This window comes from Hypanus sabinus, chromosome 16 (genome assembly GCF_030144855.1).
Source record: "Hypanus sabinus isolate sHypSab1 chromosome 16, sHypSab1.hap1, whole genome shotgun sequence".
NCBI lineage: Eukaryota > Metazoa > Chordata > Chondrichthyes > Myliobatiformes > Dasyatidae > Hypanus > Hypanus sabinus.
The window spans coordinates 9,094,936-9,116,621 of record NC_082721.1 but is presented as its reverse complement, the minus strand read 5'-3'; the positions used below and the strand labels follow the sequence as shown (position 1 = coordinate 9,116,621).

Here is a 21,686-nt window from a genome sequence, read left to right as displayed (position 1 = left end):
TTGATGTATATGTGACAGATAAAGCTGATCTTTATAACAGTAAGTCAGATGACCAAAGGTTAGGTTTTGATCAAAAGGGTCATTCTACAAAGGAATGTCAGGTAAAGAGGCAGAAAAATTGAGACAGAATTTTAGAACCCTGTATTTTGGTAATGGATGGTATACTTTACAATTACATTTGTATATAATCAGAATTGAAAAACATGCAAAGTATTTTGGATGATTAAGGGGTGGAGGATATTGGAGAAATAGGCCAGTCATGATGTTGGCCCAAAATGTCAACTGTTTATTCCTCTCCATGGATGTTGCCTGACTTGCTGAGTTCCTCCAGCATTTTGTGTTTGTTACTCTAGAAGAATAGGGAAAGGTGAGGCCTTGGAAGAATTTAAAAGTAACAATGAGAAGTTTCTTATTAACTATATGTGGTTAATCGCTTTATATTTGGTTACGACATCCAGGAAGAGAATCTCTGTACATCTCGACAGATTTGTTTTACTAGAGGAAGTACAGCAATTTATTTGAACACACATGGATTTGAAATATTTGAACTACTTGAAATATAAGAATTTGCTTTTAACATGAAATTAATCCACTTGTTTTTGTGAATGGTAACAGATGAAATTAAGGTTGGGTTGAGCACCTAAGATTAACTAAGATAAGTATCTATGGAAATAAGAGCAAGAGTAGACCATTTGGTTCTTCTGGCCTGCTCTGCCATTCATCAAGGTTATTGCTGATCTCTACCTCAAAGCCATTTTTCTGTTCTGCCCCATATCCCTTGGTTCCATTAATCTTCAGAAACCTATGTATCTTTGTTTTCAGTTAATTTGATGATAACCCTCCAGTGGATCTACCCATTGCCAGGTAGATGCTGGTGTTGTAGCTGTGCTGGAACAGCTTGGCTAGTGGCACGGCATGTTCTGGAGCACAAGTTGGTAGACAAATGATGGAAGGGAGGAAGAGTGGGAATCACATGAAAAACTGGGAAATCATAAAAATCTGAAGGTGATCGAATCTGATCAAAATCAGGTCTACTATCACTGACATACACTCATGGCCACTTTATTAAGTACACCTGTACATTAATGCAAATATCTGATCAGCAAAACATAGGGCATCAAATCAATGCATAAAAGCATGCAGACATAATCAAGAAGTTCAGCTGTTGTTCAGACTAAACCAGAATGGGGAAAAAATGTGAACTTAGCAACTTTGACCATGGTATGATTGTTGATGCCACACAGGGTGGGTTGAACACCTCAGAAACTGCTGGTCTCCTGGGATTTTCCTGGACAACAGTCTGCAGAGTTTACAGAGAATGGTGTGAAAAGCAAACAACATCCAAGAAGTGGCAGTTTTGTGGGCAAAATTGCCTTATTGAGATAGGTCAGAAGAGATTAGCCAGACTGGCTTAGGCTGACAGGAAGGCGACAGTAAGTCAAATATCCATGCTTTATAAAAGTGATGCACAAAAGATCACCTCCGAACGCACAACACATCAAACCTTGAGGTGGATGGGCTACTGCAACAGTAGACCAAGAACATACAGTACACTCAGAGGTGTCTTTATTAGATAAAGGAGGTACCTAATAAAGTGGCCTCCAAGAGAGATCACAGGGTTGCCACATGCTGTGGGGATTTACACAATTGTGTTATTTCCCCTCTCAAAGTGTGCATAAACGGCATTGAGTTTTTCAGGATGGTTCGGGATTGAAGAGGATTATAGACCAGGAAATAAAGGGAGGGGAACCAGTGTGAGGAGTGTGTGAGTAATGGGCAGGTGGAGTTGGTGAGGGAGGGGAGGAAGCAATTTGCATGTTGCACCAGATTCCAGTATCCACAGTCTCTTTGTGTCTATACAACACTCTAGGGTGCAGATTCACCTTAATCTATTATAATTGCAATAACGATTTATACAAACTATCACTTTCATTTGCTACCTCAAAGCAGAAGATTTTCCTTACCTTCATAATGTCCTTCTAAAATCCCCTGGGATATTTCTCAGCATTTCAGACATTTAGAGATAGAAATTATTATCGCCATTTTAGTATCTTGTCTCCCAATTTTGAACTTCATGAGATATGTATTTTGGGCAGTATTTTTACAATCTTTCAGACTCTATGAGAATACATAATGTAGATTCAGTCTTAATGGATCAATTATGTAACAGATATTAGGAAGAATGGTTAGTATTCCTTATGTGACTCAAATCTACTAAGTAATTTTTTTGATGTTTAGCCATTAATTTTAATAAAGCTATCTCATTCTTCAGAGTTTAAATCATACCATGTGACAGAATAATCATCATCTAAAGACAGAAAGATGCATATCAATTTCTAGATAGCCTTCATAATAAAAAAGTTTTCTGTACAAATCTTGTAAAACTCTTAAAGGTTGCATATTCTGGTTTGTTGGAATGATCTGTTGAATGTAAAGAAAATTATCTCAAATTCAAATTTATTATCAATGTACTTATATGTCACCATATACTAGCCTGAGGTTCATTTTCTTGCAGGGATTCACAGTAGAACAAAGAAATACAATAGAGTCAATGAAAAGCCACGCACAAAGACTGGCAAACAACCAATGTGCAGAAGACAAACTGTGTAAATTGAAACAAAAAAATAAATTCAATCAATCAATCATACTGAGACCATGAGTTGTAGAGTCCTTGAAAGTGAGTCCACAGGTTGTGGAAATCTGTTCAGTGTTGAGATGAGCAAAGTTATCCACATTGGTTCAGGAGCCTGATTGTTGAAGGGTTGTAACTGTTCCTGAATCTAGTGGTGTGGGTCCTGAACTCCTGTACCTCCTGCCCGATAACAGCAGTGAGTAGATGGTAGGGGTCTTTATGAAGGATGCTGTTTTCTAGTGGCAGCACACCATAGAAATGGACTCAGTGATGGGGAGAACTTTACCTGCGATAGACTGGGCCGTATCCACCAGCTTGTAAGCTTTTCTTTTCTTGGGGACGGGCATTCCTGTACCAGGCTGTGATGCAACCAGTCAGGATAGTCTGCACTGTACATCTTTAGAAGTTGGCCAGTTTTAGATGACACGTCAAATCTCCGCGAACCTCTAAGAGAGCAGAGGCGCTGCCATGCTTCTTTGAAATGACACTTATGTGCCAGTCCCAGGACAGACCCACTGATATAATAACACCAAGGAATTGAAAGTTACTGACCCGCTGCACCTCCAGTTCTCAACTGAGCACTGGCTCATGGAGCCCGACTTCTTCACCTGTAGTCAATAATCAGCTGTTTGGTTTTGCTGATGTTGAGTGAGAAGTTATTGATGTGGCACCACTCAACCAGATTTTCAGTCTCCCTCCTAATATTCTGGTTTGTTAGAATGGTCTGTACAAGAGAACTATCTAATGCAGGGGTTGGGAACCCCCTGATCTAGCAGAACCTCTAAAGAATAATTGCAGTCTTTAAAGTAATCACTGTTGTGCTTTTGAGTTTGTATCCGGTGATATCTCACAAAATATTTTTTTCAAACCTCAGGAGGAATAACATAGACTGCAAATGTAAGAGAGAGGAAACAGTTTTGGTTTGCAATTAATCATTCCTCAGCATGTGACTGATTTAGGACGCATCCCAGGAAGAATATATGAATGCATAAAAAATCCTCTTATTCTCTTTCTGCAGCCCCATAAGGATTAACCTAAGACCAAAACATATACGAGCAGAATTAGGCCATTCAGTTAATCGAGTCTGAGTTTGCTCTGCCATTCCATCATGGCTAATTTATTATCCCTCTCAACCCCATTTTCCTGCCTACTCCCTGTAACCTGTGACAGCCTGACTAATCAAGAACTTATCAAACAAACAAGAGAAAGTCTAGAGATGCTGGAAATCCAAGCAACACACACAAAATGCTGGAGGAACTCAGCAGGCCAGACAGCATCTATGGAAAAGACTACAATCAACGTTTCAGGTTGAGACCCTTCAGCAGGACTGGAGAAAAATAGATGAGAAGTAGAGTTAAAAGATGGGGGGAGGAAGAGGGAGAAATACAAGGTGATAGGTGAAACCGAGAGGGGGGGGGTGAATTAAAGAGCTGGGAAGTTGATTGATGAAAGAGATACCGGGCTGGAGAAGGGGGAATCTAATAGGAGAGGACAGAAGGCCCTGGAAGGAAAAAAAGGGGGAGGGCACAGGAGATGGGCAGGTAAGGAGTTAAGGTAAGAAAGGGAAAAGTGGATGGAGAATGGTGAAAGTGTGGGGGCCATCACTGAAAGCTTGAGAAATCAATGTTCATGCCATCAGGTTGGAGGCTACCCAGACGAAATATGAAGTGTTGTTCCTTCAACCTGATTGTGGCTTCTCTGCGACAGTGGAGGAGGCCATGGATAGATATGGAATAAGAATGGGAAGTGGAATTAAAATGGGTGGCCACTGGAAGATCCCACTTTTTCTCAGTGAAGTGGTCTTCCAATCTACGTTGGGTCTCAGTGATATACTGGGGGCCACACTGGGAACAACGGATACAGTATATGATCCCAACAGACTCACAGGTGAAGTGTCTCCTCACTTGGAAGGATTGTTTGGGACTCTGAATAGTAGAAAGGGAGGAAGTGTTGGGGTACTTGTTCCACTTGCAAGGATAAATGCCAGCAGGGAGATTAGTGGGGAGGGACAAATGGAGAAGGGAGTCATGTAGAGAGTGATCCCTGCGGAAAGCAAAATGTTGGGGGACGGGAAGATTTGCTTGGTGGTGTGATCCCATTGGAGATGACGAAAGTATTACGTGCTGGACGTGGAGTCTGGTGGGGTGGTAGGTGAGGACAAGAGGGACCCTATCCCTGGTAGAGTGACAGGAGGATGGGGTGAGAACAGGTATGCATGAAATGGAAAAGATGCGGTGGAGGGCAGCTTTGATGGTAGAGGAAAGGAAGCCCTTTCTTTGAAGAAGGAGGATATCTTCTTCATTCTGGAATGAAAAGCCTCATCCTGAGAGCAGGTACTGTGGAGATGGAGGAATTGAGAGAAGGGGATGGCATTTTTATAGGTAACAGGGTGGGAAGAGGTATAGTCCAGGTAGCTGTGAGAGTCCATGGGTTTATAACAGACATCGGTAGATAAGCTGTCTCCAGAGATAGAGACAGAGAGATTGAGAAAGGGAAGGGAGGTGTTGGAAACGGACTAGGCAAATTTGAGGGTAGAGTGGAAGTTGGAGGCAAAGTGGATGAAGTCAGTGAGCTTCGCATGGGTGCAGGAAGCAGCACAAATGCGGTTGTCGATGTAACATAGGAAAAGTGGGGCGGCCACCAGTGTAGGCTTGGAACATAAACTGTTCCACGTAGCCAACAAACAGGTAGGCATAGCTGGGACCTATGCGAGAGCCTGTAGCTACAACTTTTGTTTGAAGGAAGTGCTAGGAGCCAAAGGAGAAATTATTATGAGTGAGGACAAGTTCCGCTAGACGGAGCAGAATGATGGTGGAGCGGAACTAGTTGGGTCAGGTGTCCATAAAGAAACAAAGAGTTTTGAGGTCTTCCTGCTGGGAGATGGAGGTGTATAGGTACTGGACATCCATAGTGAAAATAAGATGATGGAGGCTTATCAATCTCCACTTTAAATATATCCAATAACTATAGGAAACATCCTCTCCACATCCACTCAAATTTTAATATTCCATGAGAGTACTGCTGGTAAAGTTCAAAGTACAAAGGCCCTGTACGCCATGTAAATTATTATCATACTTTAAGATTTAGCAAAAGATATGTACTCAGTGGCCACTTCATTAGGTACAGGAGTGGAACTCTGTATGGTCTTTTGCTGCTGTGGCCCATCGACTTCAAAGTTTAACGTGTTGTGCATTCAGAGATGCTCTTCTGTACACTCCTCAAAGTTCAAAGTAAAACTTATTAACAGAGTACATACATGTTGCCACATACAACCCTGAGATTCTTTTTCTGCCAGCGATTTTAGCAAAGCTATAAACAATAATGTTGTAATGTGTGGTTATTTGAGTTACTGTTGGCTTCCTATTAGCTTGAACTAGTCCGGCTATTGCCTGAATTCTCTCCTCAACAAGATGTTTTCATCTGCAAAACTGTCTTTCACTGGATGACATTGTTTTGTGCACCTTTCTCCGTAAACTCTGGAGACTGTTATATGTACAAATCCCAAGGCAGCAGTTGTGCAATAGCCACCCTGTCTTGCACCCAAAATCATTCTATGATCAAGGTCACTTCGATCACATTTCTTCCCCATTCTGGTGTTTAGTCTGAACAGCAACTGAACCTCTTGACTGTGCCTGCACGCTTTTATGCATTGAGTTACCGCCACATGATTGGCTGATAAGATATTTGCATGAACGAGCAGATGGATCTAATAAAGTAGCTACTGAGAGTACATCTCAGTAAGAAACAAATTAACAACTGCAGACACATGACTGACAAAAAGTAACCATCTAGGACAGAGATTCCCAACCTGGGATCCATGGATCCCTTGCTTAATGGTAGTGGTCCATGGCATAAAAAAGGTTGGGAACCCTGATCTGGGGTACTTTTCCATTCCAATTATTATCAAGTGATTTGAGGGAAAATGTGCTCTGTCTTGTAATAAATGGCTACTGTTGTCTTGATTATCTGGTGAGATGGAGGCTGTGACATCAAAAGGAACAAACAAGAAGCTGGAGGGACTCAGCAGGTCAGAGAGTCATAGCACTACAGCTCAGAAACATGTAATCCATGCTGGCTTGGTGCTCTGCCTAGTCCAATCTACCTGCACCCAAACACAGCTTTCCATACCTCTCTCATCCATGTACTGTCTCTACCCAAACTTCTCTTCAATGTTACATTTAAACCTGCATTATGACTTATGCTGGCAGCTTGTTCCACACTCTGAGTAAAGTAATTCCCATCAGATTCCCTCTAAAGATTTTACCTTTCACCCTTAACCTATGATCTCTTATTATTCCCAACCAACCTGCGGGGGAAAAGCCTGCATCCATTCACTCTATTTATACCCCTCATAATTTTGTATACCTCTGTGAGATCTCACCTCATTCTCCTACACTCCAGGCAATAAAATCCTGACATATTCAACCTATGGTCCTCAAATCCATGTACATCTTTGCACTCTTTCAATCTTATTGATATCTTTCTTGTAAGTAGGTGACCAGATCTGCACTTTATACTCTAAATATGGCCTAATCAATGTCATATACAACTTCAACATAACATTCCAACTCTAGTACCTTAATTTGTGAAGGACGATGTGCTAAAAGCTCTCTTTACGAACCTGCCTACCTGTGATATGACTTTCAAGGGATTATGGATCTGTATCCACATGTTCTTTTGTTCTATCACACACTTCAGTGCCCTACCATTCTCAGTGTAATTTGCACTCTGCTTTGTCCTCACGAAGTGCAACATCTCACACTTGTATGTATAGGGGTGGAACAGAAGCAAAGTGGTTAGCAGAATGCTTTCCAGCACCTGTGGCCTGAGTTCAATTCCCACTGCTGTCTGTATGGAGTTTGTACGTTCTCCCCTTGACTGTGTGGATTTCCTTTGGGTGCTCTGGTTTACCTTCACAGTCCAAAGGTGTATCAGTTAGTAGGTTATTGGTCAATGTAAATTGTCCCATGATTAGACTAGAGTTAAATTGGGGGCTAGCTGGGCAATGCGACTTCAGAGGCTGGAAGGGCCTGTTCTGCACTATATCTCAATAAATATGCCATCTGCCATTTTTCAGCCCATTTTCTCAACAGGTGCAGAGCACTTTGCAAGTTTGATCCTCTTCCTCACTAACTACTATGCTGATCCAGTTTACCACATTATCGTCTAAATTATTAACATACATGATAAACTTCAGACCTCGCACCAATGTCAGTGGCATACCACTAGTCACAGGCCTCCAATCAGAGGGACAACCATCTACTAACACTCTCTAATTTCTCCAGCTAAGCCAATGTTGAATCTAACTGACTACTTCATCCTGAATGCCAAGTTGTACAGTGCAGGATATAAGCAATCTTTCAGTGATAACTGAATCATTATGATAGTGTGGAATTTCATGCTTTTCTACTCGCATTAGACTTGAGGCATAATCTTGTTTTGACAAACCATTTGCCTGTCTCAGAAATATTCAGATTTTATATCTTTAGACAATTCAGCACTTGTTCCCATTTGACAGCTCCTGGTGTAACAGAAGAATTGGGAATCTTAACACAATTCAATAGAAGGCAGCATTTCAATTTGGGTTAGAGATCATTCTTCAAAACAGTTATCTCGGCTCTCTGTAATGATAGCTGGAACGTTAACGGGGTTGCACAGTAGAATAGCACTTAGTGCTGTGTCAGTAACCTGGGTTCAGTTCCTGCCATTGTCAGTAAGACGTTTGTACGAACTCCCTGTGACTACGTGCATTTCCTTCAGGCGCTTTGATTTCCTCCCACACTCGAAAGATGCAGAGTACAGTGCAATAGTCTTAGTCACATATGTACAGCCAAGGTGCCTAGCATGTTTGCTCAGTACTGTATTTGTCAACATGGAGTGGAGAGCGAGTCTGTAAATCTGGTGGGAGCAAAGTATATCAGGAATGGTGAGGGTGGAGCGCTGCGAGAGGGGTGTGGAACAAATGAGAGAGAAGTGCCAGGGGCGGTGGGGTGGGTGCAGACACACCCAGCCCTGAGACACCAGGCAAGGTCATTTGATTGCAAATTAGTTTATTGATCATTACAGAATGTCTCTCTGGTGCTTCCACTCCTCCCCTCTCCCTTTCCCTTTTCCCAACCATGATTCCCCTCTCCCTAGCTCTTTCCCACTCTCAGTCCACAATAGAGACCTATCTCAGGATCAGCTTTATCACCACTCACATATGTCATTTTGTTTTTTTGCAGCAGTATAGTCCAATACATAAAATTACTATAATACTGTGCAAAAGTCTTAGGCACCCTAGCTATACATATATATATATATATATAAACATAATCTTCTCCTTTATCTCTTTCAATCTATTTTTTAATATCAAAAGTAAAGTTTATTCTTTACAAGTATGTAAAAATACAAAAACATTGCATGACTCTGTTTATATTTGTAGTATCATTTATAAATTCATCAGTTCTATACATTGATAGTTTATGCACATGTTGTGTTCCTTGCCATTCAAGTGACCTCCTGGGACAGTGCAAGTTTTAAGTGTTTGAGGGATATTTACCCTGGACTTAGTCTGTCAATGTCTAGTGCAGAAAGACCCTAGACTGTAGCGCTTCCCCACAATGCCTTTATGTTGTCTGCCTTCAAATCCTCCTCCTTTGGTTCACATTTACCCCGGTATAATGAAATCAAGAGTGCCTGAGACTTTCCCTTGTACTTTACACCTTACAGTTGAGATTATTGGCACCTTCCTTTCAGAAAATTGCCCTTCCTATGCAAAGAATAATGATTGGCTTCGAATACTGTATCTATTTTTTCCAGTAGAGCAACTTACAAATAGCTTTTTGGTATCTATACCATCTTTAATATCCGTCACGGACAACATGTGTCTTGTTTAATAATTCAACAGAGAATTCAGATGCTAATCATTATTGTCTATTCATTATGTTACAAAATTCCATCTACAGGAGATTAAAAACTTTTTTGCATTTAGAATACCTAAAATAGCCTACAATGCGTAAATCTATTTTTATTTAATGACTGGAAGCAATAGAACACATTTGCATTACACAGTTGAATACATTTGCTAAGTGCATGTGTCACGTTATCTAAAAATAAGTGGATACTGTTTTGTTTACTCTGGTTGGTTAAGCCCATCACCCCTGCTGGGGCATAGGCCACTGACAGCAGCTCACCAGAATCCTCTGTCCTGGGACAGTCTTTCGGTGCAGCTCATCTTTGAAGGTCCTTTCTCTCCTTTCTCTCCCAGGGATGAGGTCTTTGGTGTTTCTGTAGCTCTGGGTTTTTGCTAGCCTCAAGTCCAACCCTCCTCATTTTGCAGCTTGGGCTTGGGACTATCCATAGAGGAGTTTTTTTTTCACTGACTAAAAGAATAACATGCAAGATCTATAACCACTTGATGAGCCAAGATCTATTTCAGCAACATATTGATACAAAATACTAGATCTGAAAAGGGCATTGTCAAGATTCACGATTCAAATGTATTTATCACATGTACTTTGAAACATACAGTGAAATAGGTTGCTTCTGTTAACAATTAACACAGCCAAGGGTGTGCTGGAGGCAGCCTGCAAGTATCCGGCACCAACACAGTATGCCCTCTCTGCTGGGCAGAACAACACAAAACACAAGAACCAACAAAACAGCAACAGCAAAATAAACCCCATTCCTCCCTCCCAATCACACAAATATGCAATCCTCTAACCTCAAGATAGTCCATATTCTTCGGCGATCAGCCTCCAGTGGATCCGGATTTGGGCACAGACACACAGACATTGGGCCTTTTACTACCCCAGCAAATTCGTGGAGATTCACAGACTCAGGGCTGCAGATGAAAGGCTTCGACTTCCATGTCTTTTCATATTCAGCCCGTATCTGTCTGAGCATTTAATTAACCAAAGTAACCATGATTCTCACTGTAAGTTGGCAGAGTAATATTGCTTTTCTCAGAGGGAAATAATTTCATTGTACATACAAAGAACAATTTGAATTGGTGTGATGACAAACCTTTAGTAAACTCTAAATCTCTGCTGATTACTTTGCAAAGGGAAGTTCATTCTATATTTTTAACCACATAAAAGAAATTGAAAGCAACTCACATAAAATGCTGGAGGAACTTACCAGATCAGGCAGCATCTATAGAAATGAATCGAGAGTTTGGCCGAGACCCTTCTTCAGGACTGAGAAGGAAGGGAGAAGATGCTAGAATAAAAAGGTGGGGGAAGCAAAGGAGACTAGCCAGAAGGTGACAGGTGAAGCCAGGTGGATAGAAAAGTCAAGGACTGGAGAGGAAGGAATCTGATAGGAGAGGAGAGTGGACCATAGGAGAAAGGGAAGGAAGAGGGGCCCAGGGGGAAGTAATAGGCAGACGAGAAGAGGTAAAAGTTTATAATGGGGAAATAAAGTAAGGGGGGTTTAATTTGTTTACTGGAAAGAGAAAGCAGTATTCATGGCAATGGTTGGAGGCTATGCTGACAGAATAAAAGATGTTGCTCCTCCACCCTGAGAGTGGCCTCATCTTGGCATAAGAGGAGGCCATGATCCGACAAGTCAGAATGAGAATCAGAATTAAAATGTTTGGTGACCAGGAAGCGTCACTTGAGGTGAACAGAGTGGAGGCACTCGCTGACACAGTCCCCCAATTTACAACGAGCCCTGATTTTAATCTACTCTGGCATGCTTACCACATATTTTGTGTTAAATATAGAAAATACATTTTGAGGACATTCTGTGGAAAGCGGCCAGTGAAGGAGTGGAGATTTGAGGTTTTGACTCGAGAGGCTTCGACGAGAAGAGGCAGAGGACGAGCTTCACTCCAAGTGAGGTAAGGCCGGGTAAGTTCCTTTCAAAGGAGAAAGTTTCAAAAGTTGAGGCAAGTATTGGGTAGGTCATGGCAGCTGAGATTGGCCCCGTGGTTTGTTCATCCTGCAGCATGTGGGAAATCAGGAATACTCCCAGTGTCCCTGATGACTACGTGTGCAGGAAGTGTGTCCAACTGCAGCTTCGGGCAGACTGCATTGAGCGTCTGGAGCTGCAATTGGATTCATACTGGAGCATCCGCGATGCTGAGAAAGTCGTGAATAGCACGTTCAGTGAGTTGGCCACACCGCAGGTAAAGGCTACACAGGCAGAAAGGGAAGGGGTGGCCACTAGACAGCGTTGCAGTAGGCAGGTAGTGCAGGAGTCCCCTGAGGTCAACTCCCTCCTAAACAGATATACTGTTTTGGATACTGTTGGGGGAGATGTCTCATCAGGGGAAGGCAGCAGCAGCTGAGTTCATTGCACCATGGGTGGCTCTGCGGCACAGGAGGGAAGGAAAAGGAGTGGGAGAGCTATAGTGATAGGGGATTCGATTGTAAGGGGAATAGATAGGTGTTTCTGCGGCCGCAAAAGAGACTCCAGGATGGTATGTTGCCTCCCTGGTGCAAGGGTCAAGGATGTCTCTGAGCGGCTGCAGGACATTCTTGAATGGAAAGGTGAACATAGGTACCAACGATATAGGTAAAAAATGGGATGAGGTCCTACAAGGTGAATTTAGGGAGTTAGGAGATAAACTAAAAAGTAGGACCACAAAGGTAATAATCTCTGGATTATTACCAGTGCCACATGCTAGTCAGAGTAGAAATAGGAGGATATTTCAGATGAATATGTGGCTTGAAAAATGGTGCAAGCGGGAGGGATTCAAATTTATGGGGCATTGGAACCAGTTCTGGGGGAGGTGGGACTGGTATAAACAGGATGGTCTGCACCTGGGCTGGACTGGAGCCAATGTCCTAGGGGGAGCGTTTGCTACTGCTGTTCAGGAGGCTTTAAACTAATGTGGCAGGGGGATGGGAACAAGTGCAGAGAGACAGAGGGGTGTAAAATGAGGGTAGAAGCAAAAAGTAGTAAGGTGAAAAGTAAAAGTGGCAGGCAGGCAAATCCAGGGCAAAAAGCAAAAAGGGCCACTTTTCAACATAATTGTATAAGGGCTAAGAGTGTTGTAAAAGCAAGCCTGAAGGCTTTGTGTGTCAATGCGAGGAGCATTTGTAACAAGGTGGATGAATTGAATGTGCAGATAGTTATTAATGAATATGATATAGTTAGGATCACAGAGACATGGCTCCAGGCTGACCAAGGATGGGACCTCAACATGCAGGGATATTCAATATTCAGGAGGGATAGACAGAAAGAAAAGGAGGTGGGGTAGCATTGCTGGTTAGAGAGGAGATTAACGCAATAGAAAGGAAGGACGTTAGACTGGAGGACGTGGAATCGATGTGGGTAGAACTGCATAAACACTGAGGGGCAGAAAATGCTGGTGGGAGTTGTGTACAGGCCACCTAACAGTAGTAGTGACGTTGGGGATGGCATTAAACAGGAAATTAGAAATGCGTGCAAAAAAGGAACAGTAGTTATAATGGGTGACTTCAATCTACATATAGGTTGGGTGAACCAAATTGGTAAGGGTGCTGAGGAAGAGGATTTCTTGGAATGTATGCGGGACGGTTTTCTGAACCAACATGTCGAGGAACCAACTAGAGAGCAGGCCATCCTAGATTGGGTATTGAGCAATGAGGAAGGGTTAGTTAGCAATCTTGTCGTGCGAGGCCCCTTGGGTTAGAGTAATCATAATATGGTGGAGTTCTTCATTAAGATGGGGAGTGACATAGTTAATTCAGAAACAAAGGTTCTGAACTTAAAGAAGGGTAACTTTGAAGGTATGAGACATGAATTAGCTAAGATAGGCTGGTAAATGATACTTAAAGGGTTGATGGTGGATATGCAATGACAAGCATTTCAAGATCTCATGGATGAACTACAACAATTGTTCATCCCACTTTGGCAAAAGAATAAACCAGGGAAGGTAGTGCACCCATGGCTGACAAGGGAAATTATGGATAGTATCAAGTCCAAAGAAGAAATATATAAATTAGCAAAAAAAAAAGTGGCACACCTGAGGACTGGGAGAAATTCAGAGACCAACAGAGGAAGACAAAGGGCTTAATTAGGAAAGGGAAAAAAGATCATGAGAGAAAGCTGGCAGGGAACATAAAAACTGACTGTAAAAGCTTTTCTAGATATGTGAAAAGAAAAAGATTGGTTAAGACAAATGTAGGTCCTTTATAGTCAGAAACAGGTGAATTGATCATAGGGAACAAAGACATGGCAGACCAATAGAATAACTACTTCGGTTCCGTCTTCACAAAGGAGGACATAAATAATCTTCCAGAAATAGTAAGGGACCGAGGGTCTAGTGAGATGGAGGAACTGAGGGAAATACATGTTAGTAGTGAAGTGGTGTTAGGTAAATTGAAGGGATTAAAGGCAGATAAATCCCCAGGGCCAGATGGTCTGCATCCCAGAGTGCTTAAGGAAATAGCCCAAGAAATAATGGATGCATTAGTGATAATTTTTCAAAACTCCTTAGATTCTGGATTAATTCCTGAGGATTGGAGGGTGGCTAATGTAACCCCATTTTTTAAAAAAGGAGGGAGAGAGAAACCGGGGAATTATAGACTGGTTAGTCTGACATCGGTGGTGGGGAAAATGCTAGAGTTGGTTATCAAAGATGTGATAACAGCACATTTGGAAAGAGGTGAAATCATCGGACAAAGTCAGCATGGATTTGTGAAAGGAAAATCATGTCTGACGAATCTTATAGAATTTTTTGAAGATGTAACTAGTAGAGTGGATAGGGGAGAGCCAGTGGATGTGGTATATTTAGATTTTCAAAGGGCTTTTGACAAGGTCCCACATAGGAGATTAGTGTGCAAACTTAAAGCACATGGTATTGGGGGTATGGTATTGATGTGGATAGAGAATTGGTTGGCAGACAGGAAGCAAAGAGTGGGAGTAAACGGGACCTTTTCAGAATGGCAGGCAGTGACTAGTGGGGTACCGCAAGGCTCAGTGCTGGGACCCCAGTTGTTTATAATATATATTAATGATTTAGACGAGGGAATTAAATACAGCATCTCCAAGTTTGCGGATGACACGAAGCTGGGCAGCGGTGTTAGCTGTGAGGAGAATGCTAAGAGGATACAGGGTGACTTGGATAGGTTAGGTGAGTGGGCAAATTCATGGCAGATGCAATTTAATGTGGATAAATGTGAGGTTATCCACTTTGGTTGCAAGAACAGGAAAACAGATTATTATCTGAATGGTGGTCAATTAGGAAAAGGGGAGGTGCAATGAGACCTGGGTGTCATTGTACACCAGTCATTGAAGGTGGGCATGCAGGTACAGCAGGCGGTGAAAAAGGCAAATGGTATGTTGGCATTCATAGCAAAAGGATTTGAGTACAGGAGCAGGGAGGTTCTACTGCAGTTGTACAAGGCCTTGGTGAGACCGCACCTAGAGTATTGTGTGCAGTTTTGGTCCCCTAATCTGAGGAAAGACATTCTTGCCATAGAGAGAGTACAGAGAAGGTTCACCAGATTGATTCCTGGGATGGCAGGACTTTCATATGAAGAAAGACTGGATCGACTGGGCTTATACTTACTGGAATTTAGAAGATTGAGGGGGGATCTTATTGAAACGTATAAATTTCTAAAGGGATTGGACAGGCTAGATGCAGGAAGATTGTTTCTGATGTTGGGGAAGTCCAGAACGAGGGGTCACAGTTTAAGGATAAAGGGGAAGCCTTTTAGGACCGAGATGAGGAAAAACTTCTTCACACAGAGAGTGGTGAATCTGTGGAATTCTCTGCCACAGGAAACAGTTGAAGCCGGTTCATTGGCTATATTTAAGAGGAAGTTAGATATGGCCCTTGTGGCTAAAGGGATCAGGGGGTATGGAGAGAAAGCAGGTACAGGGTTTTGAGTTGGATGATCAGCCATGATCATACTGAATGGTGGTGCAGGCTCAAAGGGCCGAATGGCCTACTCCTGCACCTATTTTCTATGTTTCTATATGTTTAAGACAACCAACATATTGGTGTTGTGGTGAAGGACTGCATGTCTTAGGTTCTTCTGCCACAAGACATAGAGGATCTCAGCTCAGGTTAGAAGCCTCGCTAACATCTGAAGTTTGTTCCAATCCTGGAGGTCACAAGAGTGGCAACGATGCCCTGTAGACAAAATAGTGCACACTCTACCAATGTATATGGGTGGCAGGGTGGAGATACATTTCTACCAAAAGGAGATGTAAGGTGCTCCTTCCCTCCACTAGCCTGCAGCTCACCCTTGGGGAAGGTGTTGCTTAGCCCTTTGATCAGGGTCATGTGAAGCCATGGGAGCAGGTGGTGGATGGTTGTATGAGCAGCTGGTGCGTCTCAAAGCCCTGGTTATGTGACACAGATGCCAGGCAGGTAGTCTATGAAGAGTATTTATAATGGCTGGGGTCCCCCATCCTATAAAGACACTGGCCAGAAGCAGGCAATGGCAAACCACTTCTGTAAAAAAATTTGCCAAGAACAATCATGGTCAAAGACCATGATCACTCCCATCATACAACACAACACATAATAATGATGATGATCAATGAATAGAACAAATAATACTGTAAATAACTTGGTATGGGGATTGGGTTATGTGGATTTTTCTCATGAACATTACTAACCATTAATTTTGAGTGAGAATAATATTCTGTGTATGTTGTTCTCCTTTGAATTGCTTTCACTACCTTCAGAAGGTAATTTTGGCCAATTATACTTCACTAGAATGTCAAATTTTTACTGGAAGGCACCTTTAACCTTTAGCTTGTGCATTTTCCAAAACAAGTTTACTGTGCTTTTTGAAAAGAAATTTGTTTGCTCAGCACCTGGGGGTAAATTACACAATATTTCCCTCCCATTGTGACACCTCCCATCAACTTTTCATGCTTCTATAAAGTTCACCAGCAAGTTTTATAGTGCCAAAGTGCTGGAGTCAAACTGCAAGGAAACAGGCCACTTGGCCCATCACTGACTAGTAGGCACCCACTTATATTAATCCCATCTTCCAGTACTTAGTCCTTAGCTACCTATACCTAGACAATTCAAGTGTTCGTCTAGAGCAGGGGTTCCCAACCTTTTTATGCCATGGACCAAAACCATTATGCAAGGGGTCTGTGGACCCCAGGTTAGGAACCCCTGGTCTAGAGACTTCTCAAATGCTGACAGCTACTCTGGTTTCACCACGTTCTCCAGCAGTGTGTTCTAGGTACTCACCACTCTCTGGCTGAAAATGGTTCCCCTCAGATCCTATCTAAATCTCTAAATTTAGATACAAAATCTATATCCTCAGATCTTATCTACCTCTGATAATGGGAAATTTTCCCGGTCGTCAACACTCTCATTTTGGTCTGTGAACACTGATGCAAATATGTTGAAGCAGCAACTGTGAATGCTCTGAATACTTCTCCATTTGGACAGGAGAGGACCAATCCTTAACCATTCAGAACTCATTTATACCAGCAGACAAATGTAATCCAGTTTGGTCATCGTAGAGAGACAAGCATTGTTAGCTAAAGATACAGATTTGCTTTATTTGTCACATGTACGTCAAAACATACAGGGAAATGCGTTGTTTGGTCAATGGTCAGCAACCTCTGAGGATTATGGTGGGGGAAGCCCACAATGCCGCTATGCTTAAAGCACAAAAATAACATGCTAACCCTAACCCATTGATTTTGTTTTGGAATGTGGGAACAACCTGGAGGAAATCCACGCATTTACAGGGGGATCACAAAGTCCCTACAGTCAGTGATGGAATTGATTCTAGGTTGCTGGCACTATAAATACTGTTATGCTAACTGCTACACTACAATGCTATCCCATTATCATTATTTCAGCTATATTACAGACAGGCAAGATAACTTTGTTTTGAAGCCTAATTTCTAACTTAAAGTGAAATGCTGTTTCTGTTGAATTGTGGTATATTTCCTGATTCTGTTACACATGTTATCATCATCTTGTGCCATGTCATATGCCATCATCGTTATGTGCCATGTCATATGACATAGACAATCACGGTCTCATGACCATGATTGTTCTTGGCAAATTCTTCTACAGAAGTGGTTTGCCATTGCCTTCTTCTGAGCAGTGTCGTTACAGGGTGGGTGACCCCAGCCATTATCAATACTCTTCAGAGATTGTCTGCCTGGTGTCAGTGGTAACATCACCAGGACTTGTGACATGCACCATCTGCTCATATGACCATTCACCACCTGCTCCCATGACTTCACGTGACCCTGATCGTGGGGAGTTAGTGGGCAGGGGGTTCTAAGCAGGTGTTACGTTTTGCCCAAGGGTGACTGGCAGGCTAGTGGAAAGTAGGAGCACCTTACACCTCCTTCGGTGGAGATGCATTCCACCCCCGCCTCCTGCTCTGTTACACTAGGGATATCAAATGTACCCTCAGGTCATAAACTCTTCTGCTAACGGAAAATATCATCACTACATCTGAGGAATTTCAGTTCCATTATTGAATGAGATATATGTAGGACTATTTAATTTTATAAATATCTGTGAAATCTGTGGAATTTTTTGCCACAGGCAGCTGTGGAGACCAAGTCATTGGGTATATTAAAGGCAGAGGTTGATAAATTCTTGATTAATTAGGGCATGAAGGGATATAGGGAGAAGGCGGGACATTGGGGCAGAGAGGGAAATGGATCAGCCATGATGAAATGGCAGAGCAGACTCGATGGGCCAAATGGCCTAATTCTGCTCCTATATCTTATGGTCTTAGGCTTTTATAAAGAAGATTGCAAAACCATTGGAAAGAGTTAAAATCTCATCTGGTTCAAAATTCAAAGTAAATTCATTATCAAAGTACATACAAGACACAATATACAACCCTGAAATTAATCTTCTTGCAGGCATACTCAATAAATCCATAATGGAATTAATGAAAGACCACACCAGCTTGGGTGTTCAACCAGTGTGTAAAAGACAATGAACTGTGCAAGTACAAAAAGAAAGGAATAATAATGCTGAATAAATAATATGTATCGAGAACATGAGATGAAGGGTCCTTGGAAGTAATTCCATAGATGTGGGATGGAGCAAGTGAAGTGAAGTGAAGTTATCTCCCTTAGTTCAAGAGCCTGAGGGGTAATAACTGTTCCCAAACCTGATTGTGTGGGTTGTGAGATTCCTGTACCACCGTCTTGATGTCAACAACAAGAAGAGAGCACGACCTGGGTGATGGAAGAAGAACACTGCTTTCCTGCGGCAACATTCCATATAGGTGTGCTCAGTGGTAGGGAGGCCTTAACCTGTAATGGACTGGTGAACCCTCTTTCACTGGTGACAGAAAGAAATTCCAGCAATATTGATACTCTACATGCCTCCAGTAATTTGATTTATCCTAAAATGCCCTCTGACAAGGCATCGCCAGCCAATTCCAGGGCAATGGATAGGCAATATTGCCAGACTTGCAAAAGGTATCCATATCAAATAAAACAAAATTGTCAGCAGATTTTTCATATTTGCTCAATACAAATGGTTTTAGTTGCAGAAGTGTGAGGCATATAGGCAAATCAAATAGAAGTAGCTACCCCTCCCCGGATGTAATTCATTTGTTTATTATCCTCCTTAGTAAGCTCGAGGAACATCAAAGGAATCTCTGCTCTCAGATATGAGTGTTGCGACATCAGTCCCTGTACGGAAGGGAGATTGGAAACAGAAAATAGAAAGATGGTATTATAGATAAAAACTAGGCCAATTTAGATTGCAGTTTTGTGGTTTGACATGTTACAATGATGTTTATAAAGTATAAAACAACAGGCTCTGAAGATGCTGGAAATCCAGAGGAACAAATGCAAAACACTGGAGGAACTCAGCAGGCCAAGCAGCATCCATGGAAAGGAATGAACAGTGAACCCTTATATTTCCTTAAACACTGGTACTTATATTCAGATAGTTTTACCATCTTCGTATCTTTAAGGTTTGGTTTTCAATAAGCTCTGGAAAATTTCTGAGACCTGAGATATGAGAGGAAGGTGGATTATTAATAAATTAATTAGCAATGCAAAATTAAATTATGATACAATTAGTCATAATGTGTGGCTTAGCTTTGAATATTATATGTACAAACTGATTGATGAAACAGACACAAAATGCTGGAGGAACTCAGCAGGTCAGGCAGCATTTATGGAGAGGAATGGACAGTCAGTATTTTTGGTTGGGATTTCTCATCAGTGAAGATCCTAACTTGCTGTTTGGATCTATTTACTTACTGTATTACAGTTTGCACTTAATGGCAAAAATCACTGAACAGGAGGTACGGGAGCATTATGTCCCACTCTACCAGGTTCAGGAACAGTTATTATCCTTCAGCCATCAGGCTCCTGAACCAACGTGAATAACTTCACTCACCTCAACTCTGAACTGATTTCACAACCTAACTGACTTCACAACTCATGTTGTCAGAATATTTATTTTTTATTTGCATGACTTGTCTTCTTTCTCACATTGGTTGTTTGTCAGTCTTCGTTTCTGTCTCGTTTTACACAAATTCTATTGTATTTCTTTCCATTCCTGTAAATGCCTGCAAGAAAATGAATCTCAAGGTAGGATAATGACGATATATATGCACTTTAATAATAAATGTACAACGACTTTGACATTGACTGATCTAACTATGCACAAAGCATGCCCGGTAGGAATATGATCTTTAAAGACCAGGCAATGTAATCCAAATTATTTCTTGGTTCATTCCACTTACATTCTGTTGGGTTTAAAAAGAAAGTATTTGAAGACAGGGGGAAGACTAGGGCATGTTGTGTTTGTTGCCAGCCCTATCTACTCAACATAAAGGACCAGAGATAACTACAATGTGAAATCTGCAGCTCAGAGAAGCATCAATATCACCAGGTGTACGGCCTTGTGCTTGTGCCAATTGATATTAAACTTCTGCTGTGGGAAGAGAAGCCTTATGAACACCTCAGTACTATCTGCTGGCAAGCGTCACTGTAGCAACACCAATCCATCTCTCTGTGGAAGGTGTGATTCAAAGCAAAAGTTGAAAATAGTATCATGAATTTTAAATAGCCTGATCTAGCTTGCAGCTTTGTGGACTGATAAGTTGCACAAGTGTTTTCTAAAGAGTGCTTCTCCCTTCAAAAGGAAATTATTTATGGAGATGATGATAGGCTTAAAATTAAAAGCAATGCATCATTGTATTTTCTAGACAAGTGGAGGGGGGCAATGGTAGTGTAATGGTTAGTGTGACACTGTTACAGTTTGGGACATTGGAGTTTGGAGTTCAATTCCACTGCTGTTTGTAAGAAGTTTGTACGTTTCTCCCGTGAATGTGTGGGTTTCCTCCAGGTGCTCCAGTTTCCTCCCACAGTCCAAAGACTGGTTAGTAGGTTAATTGGTCATTGTAAATTGCCCTGTGATTAGGCTAGTGTTAAATAGGTGGGTTGTTGGGCAAGAAGGGCCTGTATCTCTGCATAAGTAAATAACCATATGGATTCAGAGCAGGTGTAAGCCAACTGGCCTCTCAAGCCTCCTCCAACATTTAATAAGTACAAGGCTGATCAGTTTGAAACCTCAATTTTATATTCTCCATCTACCCTTGGTAAACTTCAACCTCGTCTGCTTAACAAATGTCACTACCTTAGAAATATTCAAAGGCTGCTTTCACCACCCCTTGAGGAAGAGAGTTGCACAAATTCAGATTCAGATTTATTTATCACGTGTACATAAAACATACTGTGAAATGCGTTGTTTGGGTAAACAACCAACAAAACCCAAGGATGTGCTAGGGACAGGCCGCAAGTGTCACCACACATCTCGGCACCAACATAGCACGTCCCCAAAGTTCAGCAGAACAACACAAGCAGCAGCAGCAATAAAACAGAACAAAACAGCAACAGGAGAACTGACCCCTTTCCCACACTCCCACTCACACACACAGACAGGCTTCCAACCCCAGGGCAGGCCACTTCCAGGCCTCCAATCCACAGCCCTGGCTCTCAGACACGTACACCTTGGGCCTTCGACTACCCATGAATACGCCCACAGAGACTCGTGAATTTGGCATTGGTTTTGGTCTATTATTGTCACATGGATCGAGATACAGTGAAAAGCTTGTCTTGCATACTGTTCACACAACACACACAAAATGCTGGAGGAACTCGG

The 21,686-nt window shown here is 42.0% G+C and overlaps 1 long non-coding RNA gene across 3 annotated transcripts in view; it reads left to right on the top strand.

The window, feature by feature from the left end:
* The window catches only part of LOC132405993 (uncharacterized), a 41,266-nt gene that overhangs the window by 7,951 nt on the left and 11,629 nt on the right, over window positions 1-21,686 (top strand). For all 3 annotated transcript variants that reach the window (XR_009516023.1, XR_009516024.1, XR_009516025.1), the window contains exon 2: window positions 11,340-11,456. This is a non-coding gene — a long non-coding RNA (uncharacterized LOC132405993). The remainder of the gene's footprint in view (window positions 1-11,339; window positions 11,457-21,686) is intronic.